This window comes from Onychomys torridus, chromosome 6 (assembly GCF_903995425.1).
Source record: "Onychomys torridus chromosome 6, mOncTor1.1, whole genome shotgun sequence".
Taxonomy (NCBI): Eukaryota; Metazoa; Chordata; class Mammalia; order Rodentia; family Cricetidae; genus Onychomys; species Onychomys torridus.
Genome location: NC_050448.1, coordinates 4738606 through 4754912, shown reverse-complemented (window position 1 = coordinate 4754912; position 16307 = coordinate 4738606). Strand labels below are relative to the sequence as shown.

General features: G+C 35.2%; 1 protein-coding gene across 1 annotated transcript in view; it reads left to right on the top strand.

The window, feature by feature from the left end:
• LOC118585535 (inactive N-acetylated-alpha-linked acidic dipeptidase-like protein 2) overlaps nt 1-16307 on the top strand; it is a 499404-nt gene that overhangs the window by 408991 nt on the left and 74106 nt on the right. The gene's annotated exons all lie outside the window — the stretch shown is intronic.

Genomic DNA, 16307 nt, shown 5'->3' with positions numbered 1-16307 from the left:
ATTATCATTATTGAATCCATTTTATTCTAATGTATAATTTATAGTTACCATCCTCTTAAAACATAAGTTAAAAAATGAATTGTAAAAACTCTTTAGACACACATGATTTTCAAATTATCTTTGAAAGCAATTTGTATATTGAATTAAATTATTACAAATGTACTAAGAATGTGTTTAAAGTATAAAAAAGCACATTTCTATTCTAGTTTTTTCAAATTCTCAACAGGAGGATATTCTAAAGTCATTATTTGTGTCAAATCCAATTAAAATAATTTGAAGTACTCAAAGTTTTAAAACATTATTTTGTAAGCTTTTTTCCTAAGATATTAGAGGAAGAAGTCAGTTTATTGAGGGACTTCACAGTCAAACTTAGCTATAAATAACACACATGAAATCATTAAATAAAAATTTAAAAAATGAGAATCAATTTCATATTTTAAACATATCAAGAACAATAAGTTAAGTTGTATTCTCTAAAAGCTATGTTGAATCTGCCTATGAGTCTGACTTTGTTTAAAAATAGGGTCATTATAGGTCCAGTTAAGATGAGGTCAGAATAGATTAGACTGGTGTCTAAAGCCAATGCTTTAGTTTTTGTAAGAAAGCCATATGAACCAATGAGATTTGGGGAGATGCCATGTGGTGATAGAGAGATATTAGAATGATGCATCTATACACAAAGTAATGCCATGGACTTCTGGTGGAGTAGTCTCCTACCTAGACCCCAGGAAGAATTGACCTTACCAATACCTTGATTTTAAATGATTTTTTTTCTTCAGGATTGTGAAATATCAACTGATATTATTTTAAGGCCTCCATTTTGCAGTTATTATTTAGGACAGCCCCAGCTAACAAACACTGTGAACCACTAATAAATAGAATGGAATCCTCATTTGGTCAGCTAGAGGAGAGCCTCGTACTGAAAGTAGTATAAGGCATATAATGTGAGCCTCATCCATTTCAGGATGAACGTTTATACAATCAATAGGCAATCCTCTGTTTACTTTAACAGCAAGGTCAAAAACAGGCTGAAGGTAGATGTGATCAGGATGTCCCAAAGTCTTTTAATCTAAACATCCTTCTCACATGAACACCCTTCTCTAAGTCAGAGTCACTATTTGAGCGCCAGTAATAACATTTACATTTGTCACTTGCAGGGAAGGAAATTGTTCTCACATCCTCTATCGTTAAGTATACTTCTTAGGAGTGCATATTATAGTTATGCCCTGATTTTTCAGGGTAGCCATGTGACAACTGATCCAAGGTATATTTTATAAACAGAGTCTCTGGGATTCACTGTGCAATCCCGAAACAGTAGCAGTTAAGTCAAATAATCCACAACATCAAACATTATCCTCAAGATTCTTCCTAAGGCGTGAACTCCTTATCCTCATTTATCCACTTCCTTTTTTTTCCTCTGTGCTCCAATCATGATGAGTTTCTGCATTTCTTACTTTCCTGATCATTGAATTTGTTTAGTTCATTTTGCTTGATCCTCTTTTTTTTGTATACTTTACCTTGACCAGGTGACTATTATTTATATTCCTTAAAGTCTATCTTAAGATTCATCTTCATTAGCTCATGAGTAAGCTCCTTAAAACACCCCCCACTCACGTTTAAATGTCTTTCTGACTTGTGAGTCACAAGTTCATCTGTCTTCTCCGCTACTGAAGACACTTTCTCATTTCGTTCACTCCATTATTCTCTTAGCTAGAAGACAGTTGAGGATACATGGATAGTTACCCCTCACTAATTCCTTTTAAATTAAACACATGCATATATTTAATGAAAAAATCACTCACAGTTGACTAAGACACATTCATGAATATTTTGTTTACTGATTCGTTCATTATCACCACACATAGCTTCTTCAAGCTTGAGCATGAATGCTTGACTACAGTAGTACCTCATAACTATTTTTTCAATGGATAAGATTTTGAAGGTATTTTTAACAAATAATCACTGAAATTTATTTCTCTTGTGATGTACATGGTTCCTAAAGCTATCAATTCACTAAAAATAATTAAAATCCAATACTTAAAGATCTTTCATAGTCAAGTAAATTATTCATACATTTAACAATAAAGCTTTTTAATAAAGGACATGTCAGTCATATAACAAGGAATTGTGAGGCCCATTAAAACAGTTTGTACAGTAGCATAGCTGTTGACAAGGAAATATGTTCAGGATACATTACTGACTTGCTAAGTAGAAGAATGTATTTCTGTATAAGAATATGTCTGGAAAATTATAATTACAATGATCATGTTGCTTTGCTGAGCTATTCCTAAAAGTAATTACCTCTGAAATTTATTTCTTATCTTTCTAAAATGTGTTTCATTAAAAAAACAGTAAAAATACTATGTATGTTTATTTATTTAAAAAAATAAATAAAAGAATTAAATTTTTTTAGAATTACTACACCATACTTTTCCAAATTAACTTTAGCTATTGTATATGAACAGTGTGAGAAACCAAACAGTTATTTTTGTCACTTAAAATATCTTTTTTGAAAGTTATTCCATAACTATATAACTCAGAATGGTAAGATAATAGATGGGATAATTTCAACTGATTTATTCATGTAAATTTACAGAAATATATAAATTATACTATATATATACACATATATGTACACACACACACTGTAGAACTGTTTTGTGCCGTAGTAGCACTGAAACCAATGAGTCACCAATCACTATTTCCTGGTTGTTGTGTTGTAGGAATCAGAATAAGTACTCAGGATGGTCTTTTGTGATCTCTATGATCATGCTGTGGGGCAGATGCATTCTCTGGGTCTCATGACTTTTCATACTAAGCTGAGCCCTGAAGTTAATTACTGCAAGAACATGAGAAGTGACTCTGTAGCAGTGTCCCTCACTGATTGAGGACCTCATAAAACCTGTCAAAAAGACTATCAGCAGTATTGCAGCCAGGCCACCTTTTGGAGACGAGGTTTCCGTGTTTATATTCAAAAGTATCAATCATTCTAATACAGACTCAAGCTTGTCTTTCTGTAGCAGTATTTCCATTTGCAGTAAAGATGTAAGGGGAGGACTCCTGTGTGTTCTTGGATCTTATATCAGTGTCAAAATTAGTATATAAAGCATCCATCAATTATATACACAAGGTGAATTGGTCATGCCTTTTACAAAGTGCTATATATTTGAGATTTTATTACATATTTTCAGACACCTCTGGAAGCAGGCAAATTAACAAGCTCCTGACTAACCTACCTGAGCAATAGTGAAAGGCATGGCCTGAGAGCCCCATTATTCTATCTTCCCAGAAACTGGAGCCTTTACTTCTAGAATTATACTGACACTTATTTATAAATACCAGAAATATTTTCAGTTTTGCTTTTAATCATCACAAATATCATAGACTATTCATAGGTAGTTCTGAAATACTTACTGTTAGCCTATAGGAGTATCTAAGAAGACTTAATTCTGTTTACCTACAATTTTGCTGAGTATACAAAATTGTACCAAGTATAAAGTCTTATATCAGTTGAAGTATAATTTGTTATGGTTGGTTTTTATTAAAGTCAACACACACTAATCTAGATCCTTATATTTAAGCAAAATGCCACTTCAGAGGGGGCATTTCAAGTTTGCATACTGCTTCCCAGCCAAGACAGCATTCAGCCAGTGACTTGTAGGCATTCTAATCATTAACTTTGTTATTGCATAAGAAAGCATCAGCATGCCACGTGGTGGTGGTGCATACCTTTAATCCCAGCACTCGGGAGGCAGAGACAGGCAGATCTCTGTGAGTTGGAGGCCAGCCTGTTCTACAGAGTGACAGCCAGGACAGACACTGAAACTACACAGAGAAACCCTGTCTCAAACCCCTCCCCCACAAAAAAAAGGAAAGAAAAGAAAACATAAGCATAAAGACTGGTTATCAAAAGTTCAGAATCTGGGTGGAGATTTACTCTATTTGAAAGAATTCAACATTTTCACACTTTTTTAATGTCAAGCCTATCTTTTGCTTCCCTTTGTATATTAAAAAACAAGTTTGATCAAGACACTATCAGAAGCACTGTTTTTAGTAGATGACCTGATTTGTCTTCAGTTCTAATTAGCAAAAATACCATGATTAACACATTTTAATAATTTCCAAATACATTAGATCTCCATACTAGTATTTACTAACTGTGTCCTGTTAGTCCTGGGAGATATTCATGTAAAATACCCCAAATACCCAAAGGTCATATTTTTTCCATGGAGTGCTTAACACAGTCTCTAACATTCAAGAGGTTAGAGTTTAATGTGTTTAAATTTCTTAGGTAGTAAATTTCTTAGAAAAGTATAGTAAATTAGAAAAATTATATTTGAGAATATATTCTTTTTTTCAGAATATATTCTATATAGTTATTTCCTTGTATTTATTTTTTTAATGCCAGCAATTATCTATCCATTTATATACTCATGGGGAAATATAAAATAAAATATTTTTGGATTTAATATTCATAAGCTTCAGATAGTCATAGATTAGAGAAGTTCTCATCAGTAATATGTCACAGAACATTAAGTATGTGCTTACCCTGTTCCCATGAGACTAATTGAATCATTAAGCTATAGCTATTAGAAAACTGATCAAATGGTATAGACTGAAGTCATGAGCTTCCTAGTGATCTGATTCCATTCATTAGCATGTTTGGCTCCTTCCCTCCTTCTTTCCCCATGATCTATGGAAAACAGTTGTTGAGTACAACTGTCTTATGTAAGAAAGAATGACACTGACCTGTGCTCCTTGATTCAATGTGTGGAAACAGTAGAGTGTCTTCTGCAGCATCAGACAACACTCAGTGTGATCATAACATCTCTTACTCATGTCATTTCAAAACCTACATGTTGATAAAATTCTTCAATGTATGCTTATTTATAGGTAGATGCTTCCAGAAGATGCCTTTGGGGGGCAGGGAGAAAAGATGATTATCATTGCAGTAATAGTATGTGATCTCCACAGCATTGTAAGCTAGATCTTTCTTTTTAGAGAGTCATTGGAAGATATATTACAGTATGTTCTGTATAGTAAGTGCTCTTTTATTACAGGTGATCAAATGGATAGAAGACTGAGCGTATTAGTTCACAGACTGTAGTACTATTGCACGTTCAGAGACTTATGCCATGGGCTAACCACTCACCTTTCAGATACTTGCAGCTCTGATTTATATTGGCATAGTTACTCATGGAGGATTGGTGGACTTTTGTTCTTTCTAGTTTTTCATAATCAATATAATAATAATAATAATAATAATAATAAATAAAACAAATCCCCAAACAAACATAACTAAAAAAAAAACCCAAAGAATTTTCTCTATTGTTTAACATTTATCAAAGATATTAAAATTACTATTGGTAACAAGAATCATGATGATTTTTCCTAAGAAGAAAACACCTCCATCACTTCTGTAAATTTCAAATAGATTTTCAAAGCTTTAATCATAATGCTGCCCAATCTGGAGTGAATTATACTTAGAAATGCATGGTTGTCTACATCCACTTATTCTCTCTTAATTCCAAATTGATTCCTGTTCTTGTTGGGTGTGATTCCATCTTTGGATTCACTCTTCTGGAACTCTAGATTTCTGGTATCTCTTGAACCATTATTTTTTAGGTACCTGAATTCACACTTAACCTATTGTGTCATCACCTTCACTAGCCTTCCTTGCTTTTTCTCTCTCTAATACTGTACACTCCTATGCTTGCACTTCAAAGTCTCACTCTGATTCTGGAAGTTATCCGTCAGAAGTCTTCAAAGAATGTCAGTACCTTCACTGGGGATAGCAAGAAGACTTGCATTTAGAATCCATCATCATTTGCCTGGTTCTTTTCTATGATCATATATCATGCTCTTTTCACATTTCATTTGTGTTTGAAGTCCCTCTCCAGAGCAGTCTGTCTCCATCAAAGATATTGCACCTGTGGGTAGTCTAGTTCATAGAAGCGTAATTTGATAGTTTAATGCACTTTGTCTTCAGAGAGAGAAACATGGCCATTTTTAGAATACTGATTGTGGAGCAGTGAACCTTGGCTAGTAGGAACAAACAGAAGAGCAAGAGATGTATGCTGGGTTTTGTGATTATCAATGAGAGAATGGTGTTCAAGAATCTTCAGAAGGTGAAAAAAGTTTGTATCAAAAAGTGTAAAAGGAAGTTATGAGTTAAAAGTTTTGGGTTAAAAGGACCAGTGCTATTCCAGAATTTGATGATGTCACCATAAATTCCTGCATTCACTGTCTTTTATGCATAGGATTTTAGACCACACAAGGGCAAAGGCCCAGCCTCCTTGATTAACCATTGCGTATTTAATAACACAATGGTTAATCAAGATAGAGTCACAAGAAGTATTTGAATGCATTGTTTTTCTTGAATGAACAGAGTATTGTAGTTAGATTTTTCTTGCCTGGCCCACAGTCAGGACAAATCTCTCTCACCCACCAGGCCCATAGACACTCAGACCCAACCAAGTAAACACACAGAAACTTACATTGTTTAGAAACTATATGGCCATGGCAGGCTTCTTGTTATCTACTTCTTCTATCTTAAATTAACCCATTTCTGTTAGTCTACTCTTTGCCACATGGCTTGTGGCTTACCAGTGTCTTTACATGTTGCTTTTCATGGCGGTGGCTGGCGGTGTCTCTCCCCAGCCTTCTACTTCCCAGAATTCTCTTCTCTCTTGTCCCGCCTATACTTCCTGCCTGGCCACTGGCCAATCAGAACTTTATTTACACAGAGTGATATCCAAAGCACTTCCCCTTTTCTTTTTTTTTTAAGGAGGTTTTAACTTTTACATAGTACAATTACATATAACAAAACAATTATCAAGCAAGAATTACAGTGACAATATTAAAGAAGATATCCTATTTATCTTATATCTGTGAGTTTAAGGTTTTATATCTAACTTATCTTTTATCATAACTGAGGAAATTATAACTATCTAGTCTTTAACCACATCAAAGACCTCAGAAGGATATAATATTACCTGAGAACTGGGAGAAGGATGCAAGCAACTTTTGGGAGTCTTGCAGGGTAGACAGAGACAGCTGGCAGCCTGGATAGTCACCTAATATTCCTTTGTAAAGTTGGGGCATTTGTCTTCAGCTCACAGGGCTAGAGTCTCTCGGTCACTTCTCTCAGTGTCCTGTAGAATGTCTGGCAGTTTCCTCTGCGAAGCAGGAACCTGAAGGACCATTTTGTCAAGCAAAGTTCAGTGGTCATCTTTGTATGGGTCCTGCATGTCCAGTCGATCAAGCAGTCCAGGCAAGAATAGTTTCTTGCCCAAATGGCTATTTTTGCCAAGGTGAAGATAAACTCCATATGAAGTGTCTTCAATGCCCATCCTCCTCTCTGAAGTAAATTGGTGCTGCCAGGAGCAGAAATGTCTCACTGTCTAGAAAGTCTAAATTTTAAAAATATTTTAAATGCCATATTCTGTAGACCTTTGAAGTGTTTGAAGATTACTTATCTATCTGAAATATCTCTGTTTATACCTAGAAGACTTAACTAACATGACTACGAGTATGATTATCATAGATGACCAATTATTAATCTATTTTTAATTATCCATTACAATTTAAAATGAGCTATACAAACATAATACCTTAAACATGAGTAGAAATATGCACACAGTATAACAAAATTAACTTTAAGCTTGTATCAATAGACTAAAGTCTATACCAATGTAAAACATTTTAAACAAGTTGTTGCTTTTTAGAAGTAAGTTCCTTAATTTACCCTTTAATCCTGTTATATCTATATCATATCCCCTTTTCTTCTTTAGAAAGAGATCATATTTATAATCAACCTGTTTTAAATAAAAATATTGTTTTTTCTCTGTTCCATACCAGAGGGCTCTTCTGATTTGGGACACAAGAATATCTTAACCTGTTATTTTAACAATATGCCTGGGTTTAGAGAAGGAGTGAGCCAATTCCATCTCCAAAGCCAGCTGGGAATTTGGGCGTAGTTTCTCTTACTACTTCCTGCTGGAGGGGGGCACTGTATCTTATGGGGACACAAAGAAAATTTTAGGATTATGGAGTAGTTCGTGAGGGTAAACCTCTGAACCAGTTGCCTTGAAACCATTATGGATGTTGGATCATCTGGGCCATGGTGTCACCGGAGACCTTTCAAGTGGTCTTGGCTGATCAAACCTGATGTATCTTAATCTGGAACAAATCCACAGCCTCTGGCTTTCTATGGAAACAAAAGCAGAGACTCTTTTCCAAAGCAACATATCCTTATATCCAAATTTTGAAGTCAAGTTGCCTTTAAAATTTACATATTTGTTTAACTCAACAGCTTTTACGATCAAATCTTTTTCTGTAGTTAAAAATCCCAAAGACAACATAAACCAGTTTCTCTGTGTAATATCCATCTTTGTAAGACTGAAGCGCTGCTGTGGCTGCTGGTTCCGCCCACCTCAGCTTTCCAACATGGCGGTGGTACAGTTTACCGCCAGCTCTGGCTCTGGGTCTGGAGCCATGTGTACCATCAACTCTCAGAAGCAGTTCTGTCAAAGCAGTGCATAGCCCAGAAACTTTTTTTTTTAACTAGCAAAGGCTAAATCTACCACACAGCAGAGTAAAGTACTGCTTGTAGATTCCTCATTCCCGCCGCACTGCAGATCAGGCGCACACGCCAGGAACCCACCACAGTAGCTCAAACTGGCAGGCTGCAGCTAACTTGAAAAAGGCAACTAGGAAGCTATTTTTAGCTCCGATTTAGAATCTTTTTTCTCAGGTTTTAGGTAGAAACTCTTGCCAACACGTTGGGCGCCATTTGTAGTTAGATTTTTCCTGCCTGGCCCACAGTCAGGACAAAAGGGTGAGAGAGATTTGTCCTGACTGTGGGCCAGGCAGGAAAACTCTAACTACAGAGTATCTGACAATTTGCTGCATACTGGGGAAAACAATGATTTTTTTTTTTTTAAGGATACAATTTTGATCTTCAATAGCCCCCCAAATATTGAGGGCAGCAGACTCATGGTTTGAAAACTCACACATCATTTTAAGGATCATGATGGGCATGTCCACAGAGTGCAATAGTCTATGCAGTTTTCTTAAAGCATTTCATACTTACCTTGTGTACAGAGAAGACTGCCACATGTCCTGCACAAAAATTACCTTCAGTTTCAACCTTACAGCTTTTCATTTCCAAAGAAACTACATTCTATTCCTTGTTGCTTCACTGATCTTTGCTTTGGGGAAAGAGAGAGAGATTTGTATACTAGGGATTCAATATCATTTTCCAAATTCAGCTGTAAATTTAAAGTTATACCTAACTGTATGTCAGGATTTGTTTAGACCTTTGGGATGTTTGTATGGAACATTCTCCAAAATAAATGCTTAGTCATCCACTTTTAATGGGTATATTAATTATAGCAAAATCTCCAGATTGTAAAATTTTACATACTAGACTTGAAGATAGCAATAAATATTTTGCAACCATTACAGAACATCCTTACACTTGGAGCTAAGGGTTCTAATAGATACATTTCATATTTAATTGGCTACTTGAGTTCAGGGAATAGTACCTTAGATAATTACCAAAAACTGGGATCTAAACATATGTCATATTATTAATGTCTTTTCAAATGTACTTTTTAGCCAATTCCATAATATTTGGATATTTAGAACTATATAATTAGAGATTATGGGTGTGGCTACTTCCTATAGCTTGGCTGGTTAAACTCTGTTAGATAAAGCAGAATTAATAAAGATAAGGTCAAGAATTTGAGCATTTTTTGTGATTTAATTACCTTTCATTCTATCCCTAGCCAATGACAAGGCAGTACATCCTTGCCATCAGCTCCGAAAGGTGTGTCTGGCTGAGTGAGACAGATGAGGTCTATACCGATGAATCAACAGCAATTCATCTTATGAGTAAAAACAGCTCAAACACATCTTCTTGTAGCCTCATGTTAAACAACCTATTTATGACTCATTCCATATTTGTAAAATGTCCACTGAGGTTCTCATACTTAACTAGACCTTAGAGAAACAAGCATTGTTGAATATGCAGACTCAGGAAGGTTCTTCAAGTTATTTTGTTTAATGTTCTCAGATTTCCTGCTATTGTTTCAGACTGTTAGCATGGTGTGGTTTTCTTTCTCTGCGAGGACAATAGGTAGATCACTGTATTGAATGCATTATTTTATCTGAAATTCTTACAAGGATTCTTTATATAGTTAAAATATTTATGGGGCCTAAATCAATGAATGTTATTTAATCTATTTGATTTCATTTTTAAGGCAGAATATGAAGTAATATGTTTTATTGTGACATTGTCATATGTAAGTAACATTATTCTTTATCATTTAATCTTCAGATAAACACTATGATTTTAATTTTTGACATTTTAAGAAAGAATGATGTTATAATAAATTTTCTTCAATTGATAACTAGCCAGAATATTTTAATATTTGCTCACAAATTAACCTGTTATAAATGGTACTAGAAACAGCAGGTGATAAACTATTCTGAACTTGCCTGTATATATCATAGGAACCTGAACACAGTAGAAATACATGGCAATCTTACCAACATGACTGCCCAATAATTATATTAAATCTCAAAAGAAGTTTTGTTTTGGAAATATATTCTAGACTTTTAGGTGTTAATCATGTAGAACACACAGTAACAGCATAGCCTTGCCTGCCATGACAGACTGAAAACAACTATCCTACACATCAGCAACAAAAATAACATTAAAATGTAAGGTTGTAGTTGCATTTGGCCTTGACCAAGCCATTTTGACAAAACAAGGCACCTTCTGGTTTGAAGGTCTGTTGAAGGATGTGACTGAGATTTTAGAATTATGTGTGTGTTTGTGTGTGTGTGTGTGTGTGTGTGTGTGTGTGTGTGCGTGTGTGTGTGTGTATGTATGTGTTCCAGTTTCTGGTAGATACTATTTATTTATGGCCAGTTTACTGAAAGGGGTTGGCAGTATAATGTTAGGTGTATAATAATTTATCTAATTTTTAGTTTTGTTTTAATTTACCTGTATATGTGTATGTCTCTGTGGGGTAGGGTGCACATGAGTGAAGTACAAGTGCTCTTCAAGACCAGAGGCACCAGGTTTCCCTCGTGCGGAAGTTACAAATAGTTGCAAGCTGCCAGGCGTGGGCGCTGGGAACTGAGTTTAGACCCTCTACCAAAAGAGCATGGCTATTGACCTCTGAGCCCTCTCTCAGACCCATAATATGAACCTTGTAAAGAAAAGTCACAGGGTTTGGGAGTGTGATCGGGATGCTGAAATATTCTCCAATTTTTGAAAACACTTGCTTCTACTATTTTGGAGCATAGTTACATAAAATAGCATATCTGTCCACCTCATACTTTCATATCTCTAAAAGCCAAGGCCAATAATGCCAGTTCTCATATGTAAGCTTATAGAGCTGAAATAAATAATGCATGGGTATGATTTCATTAGGACACATTTAAAATATTTAACATCAATTTAGTATTTATAATAAATATTTTATATTGATAAAACTTCCATCCTCTAATTGTACCCATGTGTTAAAATGTGACTGTCTGGGGACTCTGTGACTGTGATCCATATCCAGTTATAAATATGTTTATGATTTGCATACAATTATTGAAAATTTAAATTATTGGAAATCATCAGAATATTAAAAATTAAAGTGGAAAATAACTAATTAGTAGTGAAGATGGTAAAAGTATAAAGTGGGTATTTTTTATATGTGATCGTAAAGATATTTTAATGTTCACAGTTGAGCAACAAGACATGAAAAAATATTCTCATGTGTTTCTTCATGTTATTTCAGTAACTAGTAAGATTGGCTAATGCTATCTATCACAAGAGCAATTCAATGTAGTGGTAACATATTGGGTGGCTGAGAAGTTTACTCAAACATATTTCTACTCTACCATTACTAGCCACATGACCACTGTGCTATATGAACTGTTTAAGGTTTTATTTCCTTATCATTGAAAACTATATGATCACATGTGCTCCATTAGGGCCTGTGAATAGAAAGTGTTTTCAGAGATACCCTGTTATCTCAGCAAACTCTTAAAGTTCTGTGACATTTGTTAGATTTTGTCAGGAGGCTCCTTCAGGTTCCTGAGATAGTTTTATTAACTTAGAAAATACATGACTTCCAAAAAATAAATGAAAATGTAAGTGTTTTCTTGAACAGGGAGATACATGTCCAGAAACATCTAGGGAAAAATGTGTACTGGCATTTCCCAGCCTTCGTCTTGATTTCCATCACTGTTTAACCATTTTAACAAGTGAATTACTAAGTTTCAATCAGTTCTGTATAGAAAGAACTGACTCTCCCTAGCAGGAAGTGTTCTGCCTCAGACAGCCTTTCTTTGCTGCAGTATCTGCCTTAGTCTGGTGTCTCCAACCTGTTGACATTTCTGTGGATTCTGGATCTACCAGAATCTGATATTGCACTGGCTAATTTCTCATGACACATCTTTTTATATGTATGCATATTCTATCCATTCTCTTTCTCTGTGGAATACTTTAGAAAGCTTTAGTGCATTGACATTCTTGAAATTCTCTGAACATCTTATTGATTTACTTTTTGGTAGGTATATGTGTTTTATAATCAGCTATTTTCAAAACTTTGCTTTTTTCCACTTATCTTCTCTCTCAAAACAACTATAGAAATATCAGTTTCCATCACATTTCCATGTTTTTCTTTAAAATTTTTAATTAATTTTTCTGACACAACCTTCTGGTTCTTTAACTCAAATTTGTTTCCATGTCATATTCCTTATTGACATTAATGTATTTTTTTATGTTCACTGCATCTACATGGCTTAGTTTTGAGAAGCCATCCATTCTGGTTTTGGGGAATTCTCAAGCCATACCATAGCTTTTGTATTTTTTCCTCATGGCAGAAAATGTGTGAAGTGAGAGAGAGACCTCAAACAATGCAGTGTAGTACCTTGTCATTCCTCACTGTCACATCCTATCCTTTGTATTAACATGGAGTCACAGGATGCCTCTCAAGAAAGCTGTAATACCACTCTTTGCTGCAGGTACTTCTGTTCTCCTGAAGATACATAGACATGGAGAGAGAGAGGAGAAGATAACATAATAACCCACAACTAGGAAAATTGCAGGGTCTCTTATGAAATCTTTCCACCATGGCTGAACTCTGGTTCCTTTGACGTGGATGGCTATAGCTGATGTGCTAGGGCTTGATAGACAATTTTGTAATGGCTTCCAAGTTTTGTCAATATCCCATTGCTACAGCTCTTGTTCCAGAACTGGGTTAATGGCAGAGGCCAGCAACTTAGATTAGCTCTGTCTTTCTGTTTGTGTCTTGATAAGTTTTATTTTTTTCTTTTATAGGATTGTATCCAGTTTTATTAACATATGATGATTAGCTATCAAAAATCCAAAAAACAATGAAACACTATTTTTCAGGAGGGAAGACAGACTTGATTCTATAAATTTAATTAGTTTATAAAGCTCCAGGCAACATCTGTGGAAAAATACACACCTATAGGTTTTGTTTGTTTACTTGTTTGTCTATGTATTCCAGGATGTCTTGTGACTAATCTTCATTTACTATCTGCTTCCAGGTTCTGGGATTGCAGGTGATTACACTCTTACCCAATTTGAGGCATATTTAGGTAAATTTCATGATTTTAGAGGATTTAGAGGTCAGTGAAATGGGGAGAAAATAAATATTTGCCACAAGTGGGTGGGAATCCAGAAATTATACCCAGAAAGTTCAAAGTACTGACCTAGTGGGAACCACACCATACTGTTACCAATGAAAACACATTTCTGTTTCTTTGTAAATAGAAAAACATTATTTCACAGAGACCGCGAATGCTAGGGCCTCAGGCACAAGCCAGCATAAATAAAGGAGGAAGGGTAGAATTTGGCAGATACAGGAGACTCCTGTATCCTGTGGAATATACTACAGTGTCAAGTGCGGTATTATGAAAATCTCTTCACACTGTGTTAGAACTGCCTTCTCTGTTACCTCTAACCCTGAGTTCTCTGGACTCTCTGCCTAACAACAGCAGCAATCACTACTTCCTTGTGGTAGGACTATCTCTGTCACTTATCTTATGGATGAATTTTCCTGTTTTGTTTTCTTTTATTTTTAATTCCCCCAATTGCCATCTTTAGAAAGAATGTTAACATTTCATTTCACAGTCATTTACACATATTTCATGTACCCATCTTCTCCATGAAAGCAAATCTTCGTTTGCTCAGTTAGTGTGCTGATATGATACAGTTACAGCAGGTATGGGTACCTGTAGTACCTGCTTAGAAATAGTACCAATGGATGGGAAATGAAGTTGCACAGGAGTCAAGCCCAAAGCAAAGGGATACAGAACGAAATCAAACTTGACCCTAAGTCTAAACCCAGACACCTCTCCACATACTCCGCAAAAATGAGCACCATTCTGTAAAAAGAAAACCAACTAATGTGTGTAGATGAAATTCTAAGCAGTCTTAGTAAATAAGAAACACAGAGCCAAATACAGAGTTAAAGCCTAAGAGATCAGAGCACTAGTGAAGCCCAAGACTCCCTTAGCTTACCAATTGCTGCCATCTCTTTCCCTGAGAGAGAAAGACCTTCTCCTGTGTGACCTGTCCTTTTATTGCCCTTTCTGTTGTACCTTCTCATTGGCTCTAAACCCAACCACATGATTTTCTCATCACTGCCTGTCTATACAGACCTCCAGGTCTCTATGGTACTGGGATTAAAGGTTAGGGTCACTGTAGCTAGAGTTTTCCTGTCTGTCCCACAGTCAGGACAAATCTCTCTCACCCTCCAGGCCCATAGACGCTCAGACTCAACCAAGTAAACACACAGAAACTTACATTGTTTACAAACTGTGTGGCCATGGCAGGCTTCTTGCTATCTAGTTCTTCTATCTTAAATTAACCCATTTCTAATAACCTATACTTTGCCACATGGCTTGTGGCTTACCAGTGTCTTTACATGTTGCTTGTCATGGAAGCAGCTGGCAGTGTCTCCACCCAGCCTTCAACTTCCCACAGTTCTCCTCCTCCTTGTCCCACCTACCCTAACCTCCCTGCCTGGCTACTGGCTAATCAGCACTTTATTTATTTTAACCAATCAGAGCAACACATTTGACATACAGAACATCCCATAGCAGGTGACCACTTGGCTGTGTCCTTGAACACAGACTCTGCCTGCCATGTGATTGGATTAAGTCAGATTAAGGCTGTGTGCTACCACCACTGGACTTCTGCTGAATAGTTTGCTTTTAGCTCTGATCTCCAGGCAATTTTATTTATTAACATACAAATAAAATCACATTTTAGCATAAATAAAATATCACCATAAAAGTGTGGCTTTATTATTCATCTAATCTGTTCAGTTGAAAAGACCTATGGTACATAAATTAAAAGAAAAATCTATTAGCAATTGTATCATGTAAATTCCACACAAGAAGGCCATGAACATTAAGCTAGATTCTCCCTAAGTTCTTTAGTATCAAGTTGTTTTTTCTTTATCTCTTTAATAGAATGTACTTATTTTTCAAAACGTTTTATAGTTTTATTAGATTGAAATAAAAAAAGAAAATATGAGATTGATCTAAAATACTGGTAAGAGATAGTTTCTTTGTTGTTATGCAGAATTTTATACCCTTGGCAATGGTCCAGGCTATGTTCAATACCATAAATAGCAAAGAGTTGCTCTTTAAATTTTCCAGTCAGATATGTCAGTTATTTTGAATATACAAGTAGAGGAAAATACCTTAAAATTTGTAATTAAAGCTTGAATCATAAAGATCATAGAATTAAAAAACACCATGCACCAAAATTAAACCAGACTCAAAGTCTGTATATCTCCATGAATCTCTGTGACTTTAGAAGAGTCATTCTAAAGGTGTGGGGTTCACGTCGGATTTTACACTACGACTATGGAGTGAACTTTTAAGCATTTAAGAAAAAATCCATAACAAATTTAGAACTAGAAAAAATAGCTTTATATCCTCAATTTCATATTTTGAGATTGTAATTTAATTGTACTTCTCCCTTTCCCTTTCTATCCCTCCCATACCCTTCCCATACACACCTCCCTGCTCTCATGCAAATTCATGGTGTCTTTTTTCACTATTATTGTATGTATGTATGGATAGATTATATATATATATATATATATATATATATATATACATACATACATACATATATATATATGTATATATATATACACATACATACATACGTGATTAGATAGAGATAGTTAGATTATATCTATACATCTAACATGTGGATGGATATATATTCCTAAATATATCCTGTTAAGTCT